This window comes from Podarcis bocagei, assembly GCF_964188305.1.
Source record: "Podarcis bocagei genome assembly, chromosome: 9".
In the NCBI taxonomy this organism is placed as follows: Eukaryota; Metazoa; Chordata; class Lepidosauria; order Squamata; family Lacertidae; genus Podarcis; species Podarcis bocagei.
This window is the reverse complement of record NC_138134.1, coordinates 77,067,356-77,084,265: the sequence shown is the minus strand read 5'-3', so window position 1 is coordinate 77,084,265 and position 16,910 is coordinate 77,067,356. Positions and strand designations below refer to the sequence as shown.

Below are 16,910 nucleotides of genomic sequence, written 5' to 3'. Positions count from 1 at the left end.
AGGGGGTGTGGTGTATAGCCTCCAACGTTCTGGGCAGAGAGGAAGTTCCCAGGTTAGTGTGCCTTTTCTTCTTTTGTTCATTAATTACTTGAGGGATATCTTGAGTGATTTCTTGAGTGATATTCTGAGTACCACTTAGGAGGGTCATTAGGTGTGGATTAGTTGCTAACGCTTTCGTGTCTTGACCTCTTGAGCTAGTGAAGAGTTTTTCTGAGAAGATGGCTGTACTGCAAATAGTTGTGCTCTGGCTTGGCTTCGTGTATAGGGGCGAGCTGTGGTTTTGTGCCCTGTGCCAGCCAGATCTGTGTAGGGATTGCAGGGGGGTGCAGCATCCGGAGGTGCCACTATGGTTTGGCTACTGGATGGTGTCTGTAATTTATCTGTGGAGAGGGTCTGGGTTTGGGTCTGGTGTGGTTGATTGGAGATGGCGTTCTGTGTGCCTCTGGTTCTGGTGTCGGTTTTTGTGGGGAGGGCTAATTTCCAGATGTCTGGCAGGCGGGACGTGTCGTCACGCTTGTTCATGTTGTGAGGGTGTTTCTCTATCTCGATGGCTTCCATGATTATTCTCTTGTGGTGATGTTCCATGTTAAAGAGCAATTTGGAATCTGCGAAATTAATTTCATGTCCTGTTTCTTTCATGTGTTGGTAAAGAGAGGAAGTTTTTTCTTCTTTTTTGACGGCATTCTTGTGTTCTGCGATACGTGCATTTATTCGTCTGTTTGTTTGTCCAATGTACGTGGCTGGGCAGACTTTGCAGGGTATTTCATAGACCCCTTGGTTTTCTAGCTGGATTTTATCTTTGGGGTTTCTGAGGATATTGGCTATTTTTTGGTTGGTGCAAAAGGCTGTTTTGATATTGTGTTTATGGAGGATTTTGCTAATTTTATCTGTAGTGCCCTTGATATAAGGAAGGAGGGCCATGCCATTGTTTTCTTCTGTGTCTTGGTTTTTGGGGGGTGTTTCTTTTTGGATTAGCTTCGTAACCCTGTTTTGCTGGTATCCGTTGGCGATTAACACATTTGAGAGATTCTGTAACTCAGTTGTCAAGTGGTCTTTGTCAGCCAGGCGTTTGGTTCTGGAGATGAGAGTCTTGGCTACGGAGTTTATTTGTGCAGGGTGGTGGTGTGATTGTGCATGTAAGTAGCGGTTGGTGTGTGTTTTTTTCCGGTAGATAGTGTGTCCTAGGGAGCCATCAGGTTTTTTGTAGATTAGGACGTCAAGGAAGGGAAGTTGGTTGTTGGCTTCTATTTCCATAGTGAATTGTATTTTGGGGTGTAGGCTGTTGAGATGTGTGAGGAAGCTATTTAGTTTTTCCTTCCCCTGTGGCCAAATTACAAAGGTGTCGTCAACATATCTGAGCCAAAGTTTGGGTTTGTGTTCTGACTTGTCTAAAGCATTGGTTTCAAAGTGTTCCATGTACAGATTTGCGATGACCGGAGAGAGGGGTGATCCCATAGGTGATCCTTCTATCTGTTTGTATCTTTGTCCATTGTGGATGAAGTACGTGTTGGTTAGGCAGTGGTTGGTCAGGTCCAGGATGTATTCGGGGGGATTGTATTTGTTTTGAATGGCTGTCAAGGCTTCATTAATGGGCACTTGTATCTCTCTTCACACTTTGAAACCAATGCTTTAGACAAGTCAGAACACAAACCCAAACTTTGGCTCAGATATGTTGACGACACCTTTGTAATTTGGCCACAGGGGAAGGAAAAACTAAATAGCTTCCTCACACATCTCAACAGCCTACACCCCAAAATACAATTCACTATGGAAATAGAAGCCAACAACCAACTTCCCTTCCTTGACGTCCTAATCTACAAAAAACCTGATGGCTCCCTAGGACACACTATCTACCGGAAAAAAACACACACCAACCGCTACTTACATGCACAATCACACCACCACCCTGCACAAATAAACTCCGTAGCCAAGACTCTCATCTCCAGAACCAAACGCCTGGCTGACAAAGACCACTTGACAACTGAGTTACAGAATCTCTCAAATGTGTTAATCGCCAACGGATACCAGCAAAACAGGGTTACGAAGCTAATCCAAAAAGAAACACCCCCAAAAAACCAAGACACAGAAGAAAACAATGGCATGGCCCTCCTTCCTTATATCAAGGGCACTACAGATAAAATTAGCAAAATCCTCCATAAACACAATATCAAAACAGCCTTTTGCACCAACCAAAAAATAGCCAATATCCTCAGAAACCCCAAAGATAAAATCCAGCTAGAAAACCAAGGGGTCTATGAAATACCCTGCAAAGTCTGCCCAGCCACGTACATTGGACAAACAAACAGACGAATAAATGCACGTATCGCAGAACACAAGAATGCCGTCAAAAAAGAAGAAAAAACTTCCTCTCTTTACCAACACATGAAAGAAACAGGACACGAAATTAATTTCGCAGATTCCAAATTGCTCTTTAACATGGAACATCACCACAAGAGAATAATCATGGAAGCCATCGAGATAGAGAAACACCCTCACAACATGAACAAGCGTGACGACACGTCCCGCCTGCCAGACATCTGGAAATTAGCCCTCCCCACAAAAACCGACACCAGAACCAGAGGCACACAGAACGCCATCTCCAATCAACCACACCAGACCCAAACCCAGACCCTCTCCACAGATAAATTACAGACACCATCCAGTAGCCAAACCATAGTGGCACCTCCGGATGCTGCACCCCCCTGCAATCCCTACACAGATCTGGCTGGCACAGGGCACAAAACCACAGCTCGCCCCTATACACGAAGCCAAGCCAGAGCACAACTATTTGCAGTACAGCCATCTTCTCAGAAAAACTCTTCACTAGCTCAAGAGGTCAAGACACGAAAGCGTTAGCAACTAATCCACACCTAATGACCCTCCTAAGTGGTACTCAGAATATCACTCAAGAAATCACTCAAGATATCCCTCAAGTAATTAATGAACAAAAGAAGAAAAGGCACACTAACCTGGGAACTTCCTCTCTGCCCAGAACGTTGGAGGCTATACACCACACCCCCTCAACAGTATTTATAGGAACTCAAACACTGAGATCCTGCTCTGTTCCAGTAACAAGAAGCCGAAAGCACCAGCCTGAAGATGACGAGTGAGACCTCGTCGAAACGTCGCCTAGACACCCCAACTCTTACACGGGAAGACACCCGAAGACACCAAAACCTGCATTCCTGTACCCGTGAAAATCTACGAAAGCATATATATATATATATATATATATATATATATATATATATATATATATATACACACACATAAATGTACAAGACAAACACATACATAAGTATATAAACCACGTGTCTGAAATAGTACAGGAGAACAATCCTGAAGCCATTTTGGCTCTTCCAAATTGACCTCAAATATTTTTCTGCAAGGAGGAAGGAAATGGGAAAAGCTTTCCAATTGTCTTTGGATTGTAGGGGCTTACACCTCCCTTTTCAAATACAGTCTGGCAAGGATCTGTTAAGCTGAGCACTCTCAATATGCGTAAGAGATTCAGGAACTAAGTATTTACCATCTCAAAGGAATGGCCAGGCTACCCAGAAAAAGCAATCAGATAAGCTATTATCAGGTATCACACTCCAATTTCTGCTGGGGACCACCTCCTTCTGTGATGTATGTATGATGTTTTTGGGGGTGGTTGTGAGCTACAGGGGAGGCAATTTCAAAAGTCTATACAAGAGCTTGCACACCAATGTTCTGGGTTCCTCTCCACCCTCCCTGCGTGGGGTGAGCAGACCCTGTTGCAACAGTTCAATAAAGATCAGGCTTACTAGCTGCTTTGCTTCTCAATATTCTCTGGTTGGTTATTTTCTACTGATTAAAAACCTACATAAGGACTCTATGCGGGCTCTTGGATACCCCATAAGGGAAAAAGGAGTTTTTTCTTATAACACTGGTATAAACATCAAGCTGATCTGTCAATTGTTATCCAGGTCTCCGCTTTCCCCCCTTTTTCAAGATGTGGCCTGTCTGAGCAGAAGTGTTTTTACACCTTGCACACAAAGCCAAGCAGATGAGATAAGGCATGACAGAAATTGCAAGCTTCTTTAGGATGCACAAGATCTTGTATTAAGAGGATGCAGGGTTTCCTCTTGGGCTTTCAGGTCATTTGCAGAGTGTTCTGAGCAGCTGAAATGTCCCTGGTCCTCAATAGTGGCTTTCCTGGAGCCAGGCAGCATCAAAAGAAGACTGTAAATAGAAACCCCTGAATTGAACTGTATCAAGCAGTTCAGTGCTAACACTTGTGGATTAAACTATTTTCAGCACATTATGTTTTAATTGGCATACCTATGCCAGGATATCTACTGAAATAAAAAAATTAAGGTCTTATATATAGAATAAATGTACCAAGCAAACAAATACATAAATATATAAACCACATGTCTGAAGCAGCCACTCGCACATGCGCAGATGGTCAAAATGACGTTATGCGCATGCGAACTGGGCTCTGGAACAGATCCCGTTCGCATCCAGAGGTACCACTGTATTTATCATTACAAAAGACTGGCCAGGCTGCCCAGGGTATCCAATCAAGTAAGCATTAACAGATAACCTGCCAGACAGGAGATAAAAAACACACTCAGATTTCTGCTGTAGACTGCCCTTTCTGTGATGTAGGTATGATGTTTCTGGGGGTCTTGGACTCCTGGGCGGGCAATTTAAAATGTCTATATAAGGGCGGACACACCTTTGTTCTGGGTCCTCCTCCTTTCCTGCGTGTGAGGGGAGCACCCTGTTGCAACAGTTCAATAAAGATCAGGCTTACGAGCTGCTGTGCTTCTCAATATTCTCTGGTTGGCCTCTGCTATTTTCTCCGATTGATAGAGAACCTGCAAAGGACTCTATACAGGCTCTTGGATACCCCATAAGGGAAGAAGGGCAGATTCCAATGCTTCCAATAACTGTTTTACGAATTGTGGCTGTCAGCTGTGTTTTTTTCTGTGCTTCATTTCCGGCGACCTCACACTTTGCAAAAAAAGGAAAACCATGCACATATATTCCTGTGACCCAGCATAACAATTAAAGCAGTCCATAAAAGCTTGTGCCATTATGCATTCCTTCAAAGTCCTGCAAGGCTATTTATTGGCTAGCTGGTGTGTTTTTTTAAAAGCTTGCTGGCATTTGGACATATTCAAGGAGCTAAGGAAAGACACTATCCCAGCATTGTGCAGAAGTGATCAATCTCTTTGTAGATAAGAATCAGTTGCTTGCATTTAAATTCCGTTGTGAGGAGTCGTTTCACTCCAGGGAAACCATTAACTACAAACCCCAAAGACTGAATTATTCCGTTCTGCCATTGGAACCAGAAAATGTGGTTGGCTCAACCAGGCTGACTTGGTGAAAACATACATTAATTTCTTTGATCTAATAATTAAAAATACAAATAAATTAGGGTTGCCATATTTTGAAGAGAGCAAAAAAGAGGACACATTTGTCAATTTCTACTTTTAACTATGGGATGCAGGTGGTGCTGTGGTGCTGTGGTGTAAACCACTCTTGGACTTGCCAATCGGAAGGTCGGCGGTTCGAATCCCCACGACGGGGCGAGCTCCCATCGCTCTGTGCCAGCTCCTGCCAACCTAGCAGTTCAAAAGCACGTCAAAGTGCAAGTAGATAAATAGGTACTGCTCCGGTGGGAAGATAAACGGCGTTTCCGTGCACTGCTCTTGTTTTGCGAGAAGTGGCTTAGTCATGCTGCCCACATGACCCAGAAAAACTGTGGACAAATGTCAGCTCCCTCAGCCAGTAAAGTGAGATGAGCGCGCAACCCCAGAGTCGTTCGCGACTGGACTTAACTGTCAGTGGTTCTTTACCTTTACCTTTACTTTTAACTATGGATCGCAATGACGACTCTCATTTTTTCATGTAGCAAGTGGCCTTGAGTGTGTGGAAATGTGGCATACGAATAAAATTATGTATGTATGTATGCATGTATGTATGTATGTATGTATGTAATAGCCCGAACTCCAGTGGGGTTGCTAAGTTGGTCAGCTGCACCAGAAAGAAGAAGAAGAAGAAGAAGAAGAAGAAGAAGAAGAAGAAGAAGAAGAAGAAGAGTTTGGATTTGATATCCCGCCTTTCACTCCCCTTAAGGAGTCTCAAAGCGGCTAACATTCTCCTTTCCCTTCCTCCCCCACAACAAACACTCTGTGAGGTGAGTGGGGCTGAGAGACTTCAGAGAAGTGTGACTGGCCCAAGGTCACCCAGCAGCTGCATGTGGAGGAGCGGAGACGCGAACCCGGTTCCCCAATTACGAGTCCACCGCTCTTAACCACTACACCACACTGGCAGATGCAGATGGACCCAAGTAAATCTTCTAATAAAAACAATTTGAAAAAAGAAAGATGCAGATGGCCGTACAACAGAGATTTCCCTGAGCTGTGATTCCTGTGATGAATTTTAAGGGGTCTGTTGGCGGGGGGGGGGGGTTCCCCAAAGGAGTGGCAGACAGATACAAATGAGCAAAAACAAAGCCTATTATTGGCACAAACACACGCAAGGACAAGACTCTCTGAAGGAACCACAGGAGGACTGCGATGTGCTTTTTACCTTTATAGGTGAAGAACATTCTTATGCATGGGTAGGCAACCTAAGGCCCGGGGGCCGGATCTGGCCCAATCGCCTTCTAAATCCGGCCCACAGATGGTCCAGGAATCAGTGTGTTTTTACATGAGTAGAATGTGTGCTTTTATCTAAAATGCATCTCTGGGTTATTTGTGGGGCATAGGAATTCGTTTATTTCCCCCTCACCACAAAAAATATAGTCCAGCCCCCACAAAGTCTGAGGGAGAGTGGACGCTTCAGGTTACAGATGCTTCAGGTTACAGACTCTGCTAACGCAGAAATAGTACCTCCAGTTAAGAACTTTGCTTCAGGATGAGAACAAAAATCGCGCGGTGGCAGCGGGAGGCCCCATTAGCTAAAGTACCTGAGGTTAAGAACAGTTTCAGGTTAAGAACGGACCTCCAAAACGAATTAAGTTCTTAACCCGAAGTACCACTGCTTAACCATTACAACACTCACAGGCGAGGCAAAGCCAATCAGGGATTTTTCACAAAGCATTCACATCCTTCCTTTATTCATTAACTTTTGCTTAAATGCCGCTATCCCTCAACATCCTCATTAATTAACTAATGATTAATTGCAGCGGTTCTCCGTGGCTGACTCCATTCTTCTATATTGACTTACGATTGATATAGTCGTTCTAACCCGCTGAATTCCTTGCCTTCTGCCAGAGCATGGGAAATCTGGTTGCTATAGTTGCTATCTATAAACATCAGTCTACTGAAAAGGGCTACCTGAAGTTCATGGGCATAAGGCTAAGCTGCAAAACGAATTCAGATAAAACAAGAAAACATAGCTTTCCCCTTCGCTTGCATTGCAGGGGGTTAGACTACAAGACCCATGGGGTCCTGACTCTACAGTTCTATAATCACAGAATATTTTATACAGTCAATTAATATTAGAGAAAAGAAGGACCTGACTCTGCATAGGGCAGTTTCCTATGCTCCAAATTCACAGCTCAAACATGCACGCATGCAACTCTGCATGATCCTTTCTTAAAAAAACAACAACAAATAATTGCATTGATGTCAGGTTTTCATTCGTACATCAAACTTTCTTGAATGCACTAAATAAAATCAGCTGCAGGCAGTGCTTTTTTCGAGGAGGACGCGGGGGGGGGCGCATAAAGGTAAAGGGACCCCTGACCATTAGGTCCAGTCATGGCTGACTCTGGGGTTGCAGCGCTCATCTCGCTTTACTGGCCGAGGGAGCCGGCGTACAGCTTCCGGGTCATGTGGCCAGCATCACTAAGCCGCTTCTGGAGAACCAGAGCAGCACACGGAAATGCCGTTTACCTTCCTGCCGGAGCGGTACCTATTTATCTACTTGCACTTTGACGTGCTTTCAAACTGCTAGGTTGGCAGGAGCAGGGACCGAGAAATGGGAGCTCACCCCATCGCAGGGATTCGAACCGCCGACCTTCTGATCGGCAAGTCCTAGGCTCTGTGGTTTAGCCCACAGCGCCACCCGCGTCCCGGGGGGACGAATACTCCTAAACATTTTGTGAATCTTAAGTTTGGCCTCATTGAAGTACAGTATTTCAATAGGAGTAGGAAAATGAGAGTACCCCTAAACATTTTTTTAGGGGGGGAAAGCACTGGCTGAAGGAAACAAGGAACCGGAACAGACACAGACAGGCTTTTAAATTGTGTTGCACCCCATCCCAGCCTCCGATTCCAGGTGCTTAATTCGTGTTTCCTTTTGCGAACGAGGCAAAGCGGAGACTGTGGTGTCTTTGGATATATGAAGGAGCATTAGAAGGAGGAGCACAAACTTCTAAATTTTGTGCGAATTGAGGGGTACTTGATGTCTCACACAGAGCCCTGTCTCTTTGCCTTCCGTAATGGCCCATCACTCAAGAAATGACCTCAATCCAGGAACTAGCTTGGTTTACAGTATATGCTAACATTTGCAAGGATTATATGCATTTTTAAAATATTATTTTTCAGTTTTTAAAAAATATTTCGACAACAATACAAATCCAATATTACAATAAACAAAAATATTCTGACGTCCTCCCACTCCCATTCCTTTTGGGGTTTCTAATTTTATTTTAATTTATAACCTTGCATTTTCTTCATTATTCCAAGTATTAATTACCCCTTGGTTTCTCTTTAAGTTCTATTTTACTTGTTTGGTTTAAATTAGTCCTGCTAACAAATTTATGTGTGCACAATAACATTTCAAATAATCTACCATTTCCCCCCAGTCTCTGATACAAGTTTTTCTTCTCTTGATTCCTTATTGCTCCCATTAGTTTTGCCATTTTGGCATAGTCCATAAGTTTATTCTGCCACTTCTCCTTGGTTGGTAAAGGTAAAGGGTAAAGGGACCCCCGGCCGTTAGGTCCAGTCGTGACCAACTCTGGGGTTGCGGTGCTCATCTCGCTTTATTGGCCGAGGGAGCCGGCGTACAGCTTCCGGGTCATGTGGCCATCATGACTAAGCCGCTTCTGGCGAAGCAGAGCAGCGTATGGAAACGCCGTTTACCTTCCCGCCAGAGCAGTACCTATTGTACCTATTTATCTACTTGCACTTTGATGTGCTTTCGAACTGCTAGGTTGGCAGGAGCAGGGACCAAGCAACAGGAGCTCATCCCATTGCGGGGATTTGAACCACCGACCTTCTGATTGGCAAGCCCTAGGCTCTGTGGTTTGTTGTCTTTCTCCATGGAGTTTTCTTGGCAGGGATACTGGAGTGGCTTGCCGGTTCCTGCTCGAGGTGGATCACGTTTCGTCAAAACTCTCCACTATGACCTGTCCATCTTGGGTGGCCCTACACGGCATAGCTCATAGCTTCTCTGAGTTATTCAAGCCCCTTCGCCACGGCAAGGCAGTGATCCTTACCAACAAAGGTCCGTATAGTTAAAGCCATGGTTTTCCCAGTAGTGATGTATGGAAGTGGGAGCTGGACCATAAAGAAGGCTGATCGCCGAAGAATGGATGCTTTTGAATTCTGGTGCTGGAGGAGACTCTTGAGAGTCCCATGGACTGCAAGAAGATCAAACCTCTCCATTCTGAAGGAAATCAGCCCTGAGTGCTCACTGGAAGGACAGATTGTGAAGCTGAGGCTCCAATACTTTGGCCACCTCATGAGAAGAGAAGACTCCCTGGAAAAGACCCTGATGCTGGGAAAGATGGAGGGCACAAGGAGAAGGGGACAACAGAGGACAGTGTTCTCGAAGCTACAAACATGAGTCTGACCAAACTGCGGGAGGCAGTGGAAGACAGAAGTGCCTGGCGTGCTCTGGTCCATGGGGTCACGAAGAGTCGGACACGACTAAACGACTAAACAACAGGCTCTGTGGTTAGACCACAACACCACCCGCGTCCCATAAATCTAGAATACAGATGTAAATCTGGATGACATAGATACAATTGAGAAGACTGGTGGCACAATGAGGATTTTCCAAAACGGAGCTGTGTTTTGAGAGGCTCTTGCAAGGTTATTTGCAACACCTTGCCCTTCAGCACTTCCCAGGTGAGCAGCTGGTCTGCCTGCAGGATGGAGATCAGGTCTTTATAGATCAACGGGTAAACTGCAAAGGGGAAAAGACACATATTGGCAGTGAGGACTCTGAGGCAGCCACAAAGGACATCCTGCCAAGAAAATGCCTGCAGCACCCCACCACAGCTGTCCCCAATGCCTGGTCCTCAAATGCACCGGTGGGATAAAACGGTGGAAGTGTTGGGTGGGCACAAAGTGATTTTCTGAACCCCCACAAACGTCCAACTTCCAGGTCTGCAATTCTATGATCCGGACATTGGCAAAGGCAAGAAAAGGCTGGTCTTTCCTTGGGGGATCGACTGGTAAACTGCAAAGGGGAAAAGACACATATTGGCAATGAGTACTCTGAGCTCACCCCGTTGCGGGGATTCGAACCACCGACCTTCCAATCAGCAAGCCCTAGGCTCAGTGGTTTAGACCACAGCGCCACCCGCGTCCCTTCCTTGGTTGGTACCAGTGTTCAAAACTCCCATTGTTCTCCGCGCATTTTGCGACAGGTAATTTCATTAGCGTAAGCAGTTTCTGAGTTCTGGGCGCAGTACTGCGCCTAAGATTTCAGATTAAAACTGCAGAGTGGAAGAAAAGGAGGACCATTTTCTGCCTCCCCATTTCCAGCTACTCTCTGAAGACTGGAGAAGAGACCCTCTGAAGAATATTAGGGGGTGGGTGAAATCTTGGGGGGGCAACAACTCCCCCCCCCCCCCCGCCTAGGCCCATGAGCAGCTACCATTTCGGAGAAGCACGATGACACAAATGTGTGCGTAAAGTCGAGCGCAACATCCCAGAAAGGACTCCTTTCTTTGCACCCTGCGAGCGCCTCTGGCTTCATCGGAGGATTCGGATTTGGCGAAGACCGGATTAGGCGAAGCTCGCGTCCAAACCACGGAAACGCGACCTGAGCCTCCCTTCGCTTTCGTTTCCTCGAAAGCCTCCGACGGCGGATGCCCTTTTCATAGCCCGGGAGTCGGTTTCGTTTCACAGCAAGGTTTTTGGGGGTTGCGTCGGCAGTGTCTGCGTATGGATAAAACGATTTTCGGGAAAGGCTTTGCTGAAAACTTGACAGCAGTTACGGGAAATTCCCAAAGTGCACCAAGGCTCTCCAAGAGCATCTCCAAAGGGAAAGCGCGCGCGCGCGCGCCTGCTTCCCACGCGCTGCTTTTTCCTTCTGCGCGCTTTGCAAGAAAACACTGCAAACTTTGCGGTGCTGCATGGAAAGGGGGCCGACCCCCGAAGTCCCCGCTTCCCTGAATTGCAATTCAGCGGGTTTGTTAGTCCGGTCCTATCTGAACCCAGGTGTCCTGGCAGAAGGGCTGCTGGAACCATTGGCCAGAACGGAGGAAACTCCGAGGCCAAAGTTGGGTTCATGAGCATCCTTAAGAGGAGAGATACGGTTCCTTGGGGCTGGAATGTGTGTGGGACAGAGACAGATTTATGGATACTAACAAGCCATACACTGGGAGAAAGAGAGGAAATTGGGAATTTCCAGGAAGAAAGGTTGAACAAACAGTGCGTGTGTAATCTTTGCAGCTCCAAACTCCTCTGTTTCCCTACATTGCAACAAAAATGAGACATTTCTTTCTTTCCTGAAGTTATTGTAATGGGATTATCGCAAAATTTTTGTGACTTGGCCATCTGAATATTCTGGTTTCTGGCAACAAGGACAAGACAGGCTGCGATGACAGCGATGGTCGGTGAATAAATACTGCTTTTAAACCCTGGGTCATAGATTTTAGCAGAAGGAGTGTTATTTTTAATGTAAATAAGTATATAGGGAATTTTTATTTTTGTCCACCGCATCCGCCCCTTTATGCTGATGTAGTACATGTTGCTGATGTTATTTCTGTTGTCTGGTCTTTGACCACAATAAAGATTGATTAATTTGATTGTGACTTGGCCATTGATCATTACAGAGCTGGTTTTTGTTTTTGTTTTAGAATTGACACCATGATGCTAACAGGATAGGTAATGAAAGACCACTTGAAAAGTATAGAAAGTTGAAGTTTTCTGGAAGAAAGTTTATATAAATGAAGAGAATAGGGATGTTTATTCACATTCTCTTTTTTTTTTTTAAAAAATGATATTTATTGAGAATTTAAAATTACAGAGAAAAAAAGGAAAAGGAAAAAAGAGAAACAAAACAAAAAAAAGGAATTAAGCAATACAAGTCAATAAAAGGAAAGAAAGAAAAAACAAAACACACAATACATCAAAACCAAAAACAAAAGCAAACAAAAAATTTAAAACGAGTCCAATATTCCCAAATCTTTATCTTTCGTTAACTTGTTTCATCGACCTCCTCGCACCTCCCTTTTTTGTATTCTAGTTATTAATTATCTCAGCAAATCCTTTCCATCTTTCACTATATTCTGTCCTTAAATTGCCTTAATTTATTTTAACCTTATCTTGCCATAAAAAGCCCTAAAGCTTAAAACTTAAAACTTATTTATACATAATTCCTTATAGCATTTCTACTAAAGCCAAATAGTTTCATTCCAACATTTTTTCTAACACTCATTAATTTTACAATAATTCTCTAAATGAATTTTTAAACTTTCTTCCAATCTTCATCCATCGTCTCTTCTTCCTGGTCTCGGGTTTTGTCAGTCTTTACTATCCATTCCATCTAGTCCATCAACCTGGTGATCTTCTATCTGAGGCTCTTAAGTCTTTTCCATGTCCCTTCTGCAGGTCTTCTTCATGTTTATACTTGCACTTTACTTTGTCTTCTGCTGATCTTATTCTTAATTTCCTTCCTTTCTCACTGAGGGGTAGATCTCGGGGAGACTCCAACCTGACAATGTCTTCATCCCTTCTCGACAGGTCAGACCATTCTCCATAGTCAGCCCTGAAATCCAAAAGATATTTGAAGGCATGTTTATTCACATTCTCTCCCCCCCACCCCCGCAACTTCTTAAAACTTTTTTCTTTCAAAAAAAACAACCAAAAACAATTACATACAACAATATTTTTTCCCTATGTCTCTAGTTTATCTGTAAGCCACTTTGAGTCCCTCTCAGGGAAAAAGGCAGGGTATAAATAAAATAATAATAATAATAATAATAATAATAATAATAATAATAATAATAATTCATTAAAAATATCAGAGCAGTTTACAACAATTCTGCATAAAACCACACAATAAAAAACATTAGAAAGTTAAAGTCAGAAATGAGCTAACTGCTATGGAAGGAAAGAGGTAGTCTTAATAGCCTGCATAAGCTTAATGGAATATAAACGTTTTCAGCAGCAGGCGTTTATGAGTTGAAATTATTATTATTATTATTATTATTATTATTATTATTATTATTATTATTATTATTAATACGCTGCCCATCTGGCTGGGTTTCCCCAGCCACTCTGGGCGGCTTCCAGCAAAACTCTAAAATACAATAAACATTAGAAGCTTCCCTAAACAGGGCTGCCTTCAGATGTCTTCTAAAAGTCTGGTAGTTATTTTTCTCTTTGACATCTGGTGGGAGGGCGTGCCACAGGGCGGGAGCCACTACCGAGAAGGCCCTCTGCCTGGTTCCCTGTAACTTGGCTTCTCGCAGTGGGGGAACCATCAGAAGGCACCTGTTGAATTTCTACTGAAAGAGATTTCCACAATACTGGACCAAAAGCACTAAAAGACTCAGTTTCTTGTTGTCTAAGGGGTTTTGCCAACCCAAGGAAAGACCAGCCTTTTGTTGCCTTTGCCAATGTCCAGATCATAGAATTGCAGACCTGGAAGTTGGACGTTTGTGGGGGTTCAGAAAATCACTTTGTGCCCACCCAACACTTCCACCGTTTTATCCCACCAGTGCATTTGAGGACCAGGCATTGGGGAGAGCTGTGGTGGGGTGCTGCAGGCATTTTCTTGGCAGGATGTCCTTTGTGGCTGCCTCAGAGTCCTCACTGCCAATATGTGTCTTTTCCCCTTTGCAGTTTACCCGTTGATCTATAAAGACCTGATCTCCATCCTGCAGGCAGACCAGCTGCTCACCTGGGAAGTGCTGAAGGACAAGGTGTTGCAAATAACCTTGCAAGAGCCTCTCAAACACAGCTCCGTTTTGGAAAATCCTCATTGTGCCACCAGTCTTCTCAATTGTATCTATGTCATCCAGATTTACATCTGTATTCCAGATTTATGGGACGCGGGTGGCACTGTGGTCTAAACCACAGAGCCTAGGGCTTGCCAATCAGAAGGTTGGCGGTTTAAATCCACGCGACGGGGTGAGCTCCCGTGGCTCGGTCCCTGCTCCTGCCAACCTAGCAGTTCAAAAGCACGTCAAAGTGCAAGTAGATAAATAGGTACCACTCCAGCGGGAAGGTAAACGGTGTTTCCATGTGCTGCTCTGGTTCTCCAGAAGCGGCTTAGTCATGCTGGCCACATGACCCGGAAGCTGTCTGCGGACAAACGCCGGCTCCCTCGGCCTATAGAGCGAGATGAGCGCCCCAACCCCAGAGTCGGTCATGACTGGACCTAATGGTCAGGGGTCCCTTTATCTTTACCTTTACCTTTAAGCCTCCAAAAAAGTGGACTTTTTTTGCCTTCAGAGTAGCAGTTTCAAGGAGAAAATTCTGTGCGGATGATAAGCTAAATTCACCAGGGGAGAAAATTTATCTGAAAGAACACCTGGTTTTAATTATTTTAACTGCGTAATGTCTTATATTCTGTTTGGTGTATTATTATATGTATTATTTATATGTATTTTCATAGGGGGTTTGGCTACACAAATAAATGATATCCTTATTTGTACTTTACATGGAACCTGTCTTTTGCCATCATGCAGCCCCTTCCCATTTTTTTTTTAAAATGTGGGGTGTTTTATGGCTGAGGGTTTAGGTATTTTAAATCTCTGGTGGTGGGCTGGTTTCTGTATGTTGCCAGCTTTCGTTCTGTGAAATGGGTGTTTTGTAGAGCTCAGATCAGTTCCTGGGCATGATCCCCTGAAAATCCCTGCCACTTAGATAGGAGGCAGTATGGTGTAGTGGTTAGAGGGTTGACCCCGGGGAGACCTGGTTCGAATCCCCACTCGACCCTGAAGTTCACCGGGTGTGGCCTCTCAGCCTGATCTACCTCACAGGGGTGTGGTGGGGATTAAATGAGGAGAGGGAGAATTATTTAAGATCCCAGGAGAAAAAAAGGTGGAATAAAAATGCAATCAATAAATGGAAACAGGTCAGAATTCGCACCAGAGACCTTTGAACTGGGTCATGCCTGCTGCCTGAAATGACTGCTAGTCAGAGAGAGAGTCTTTTGGTCTGAAACAAAGCAGAAACAAATTTATAAAAGCTTTCCCATGGAGGAAAAAGATGTCCTTATCACATAAGCCAGCTGAGCTCTACGGAAGGGAGGAAGTTTTGACTTGTTTTCCCTGGAGTCATTACTGAGCTGCGGGGGGGGGGGGGGAACACGTTTCTCTGTCTGGATGTTAAAGGATAAAGGCGAGAAAGTTTGTTTTTAATCTTTGAGGCCTTTTGTCTGTTTCGTTTTGTGGTGGCTCACGTGCCCTTGCAAAAAAACCTCTTCCCACTTTACAGGTACAGAAACTGAGGAAGCGGGAATTAAATTTGTGCCAGAGGTGGAGAATCAAAGCCAAGCTGCCAAATATCTAAATCCCCTTTTTTTGGCAGCGGCGGCCACTTTGCAAAAGTGAAGGGTGAGGGGCGCGTCAAGGCCTGCAAACCCCATTTATTCATCTTCCTATCAAGTCTTTCGCAGCATTGTAGAATTGCAGGGTTGGAATCGGGAACCCCAAGGGTCATCCAGCCGAACCCTCGCAGCTAAAGAATCCCTGACAGATGATCATCTAACCTCTGTTAAAAAAAACCTCCTGGGTAAGGAGAGTCCACCACCTTCTGAGGTCGTTTGTTCCCTTCTCGAACAGCTCTTGCACTCAGAAAGTTCTTCCTGACATCAGTTGGAATCTCCTTTCTTGCAATCTGTGGGAAAATGATTGCTTGTACATAAGAGCATGAGCAGAGTTCTTATTATTGCAGAGTGATTTTACAGCACGAGATATTGCTAAGAGCATGATGAGCAAGTGAACACCTCATGCTAGACTAATGATTGGCTCACGTAGCATAACACTCTCTTTGTCTGTGGGCAAAAGCAAGGTTACATTCCTTTGATTTGGTACCTTTGAGTACCAGGCAGAGCAAGCGCAGTGCTGGAGGAGAAAGGATGATTTATTTCTTTTTACTGCACACAATAAACGTTACGGCTGAAGCCAAAGCTTTTTCTTCAAGTCATCTTGGTGTGAGACTGATTTCTTACTGATTTTCTTACTGATGTCGAGCTGGATTCTCGACATTTGGTGCCCCGTGTGACTACCTTTGGACTCCACGTTGTTTCTCATCGTTCAGCGCTCACCACACATCTTTCATCCGCTATGGATCCCGGTGAGTGCTCCCTTGGTACCCCGTGTATGTGATTCTGGACTACGTTAAGGACTTATCAGCACTCATCTCGCCCGGCAAGGGCTGCAGACGCGTCGTTCATCCACCTAGTGGATCCCTGGTGAGTGCTCCCAACCCCCCCCTTTTCTTTTGCCATTATGGGGCAGTCTCTCTCTCCACCACAGAAAAAGTTTTTTGAAGACCTTAAATCTCTTTTGGCCAGCAACAGCCTTCTTGTCTCAGATGCTGATATCGTGTCTCTTATAGAAGCATTGGATATTCACTGTCCCTGGTTTCCTCAGCATGGGAATTATAGTTTAAAAGACTGGGAAAAGATAGGACAATTTTTCCAAAACCATCCTCAGATTGATGTCAAAGTTTTGCATGCCTGCTGTAAGGTTTATAAGGCTATCTCAAGCCTAACTCCTACAAATCTCCTCC

General features: G+C 44.5%; 1 protein-coding gene across 1 annotated transcript in view; it reads right to left on the bottom strand.

The window, feature by feature from the left end:
- LOC308594240 (PC-esterase domain-containing protein 1B-like) overlaps positions 1 to 10,939 on the bottom strand; it is a 62,391-nt gene extending 51,452 nt beyond the window's left edge. Inside the window, exon 1 of the mRNA XM_081207155.1 lies at positions 10,816 to 10,939. The gene's annotated coding sequence lies outside the window, so the exon portion shown is untranslated. The remainder of the gene's footprint in view (positions 1 to 10,815) is intronic.
- Positions 10,940 to 16,910: the final 5,971 nt, after the last annotated feature.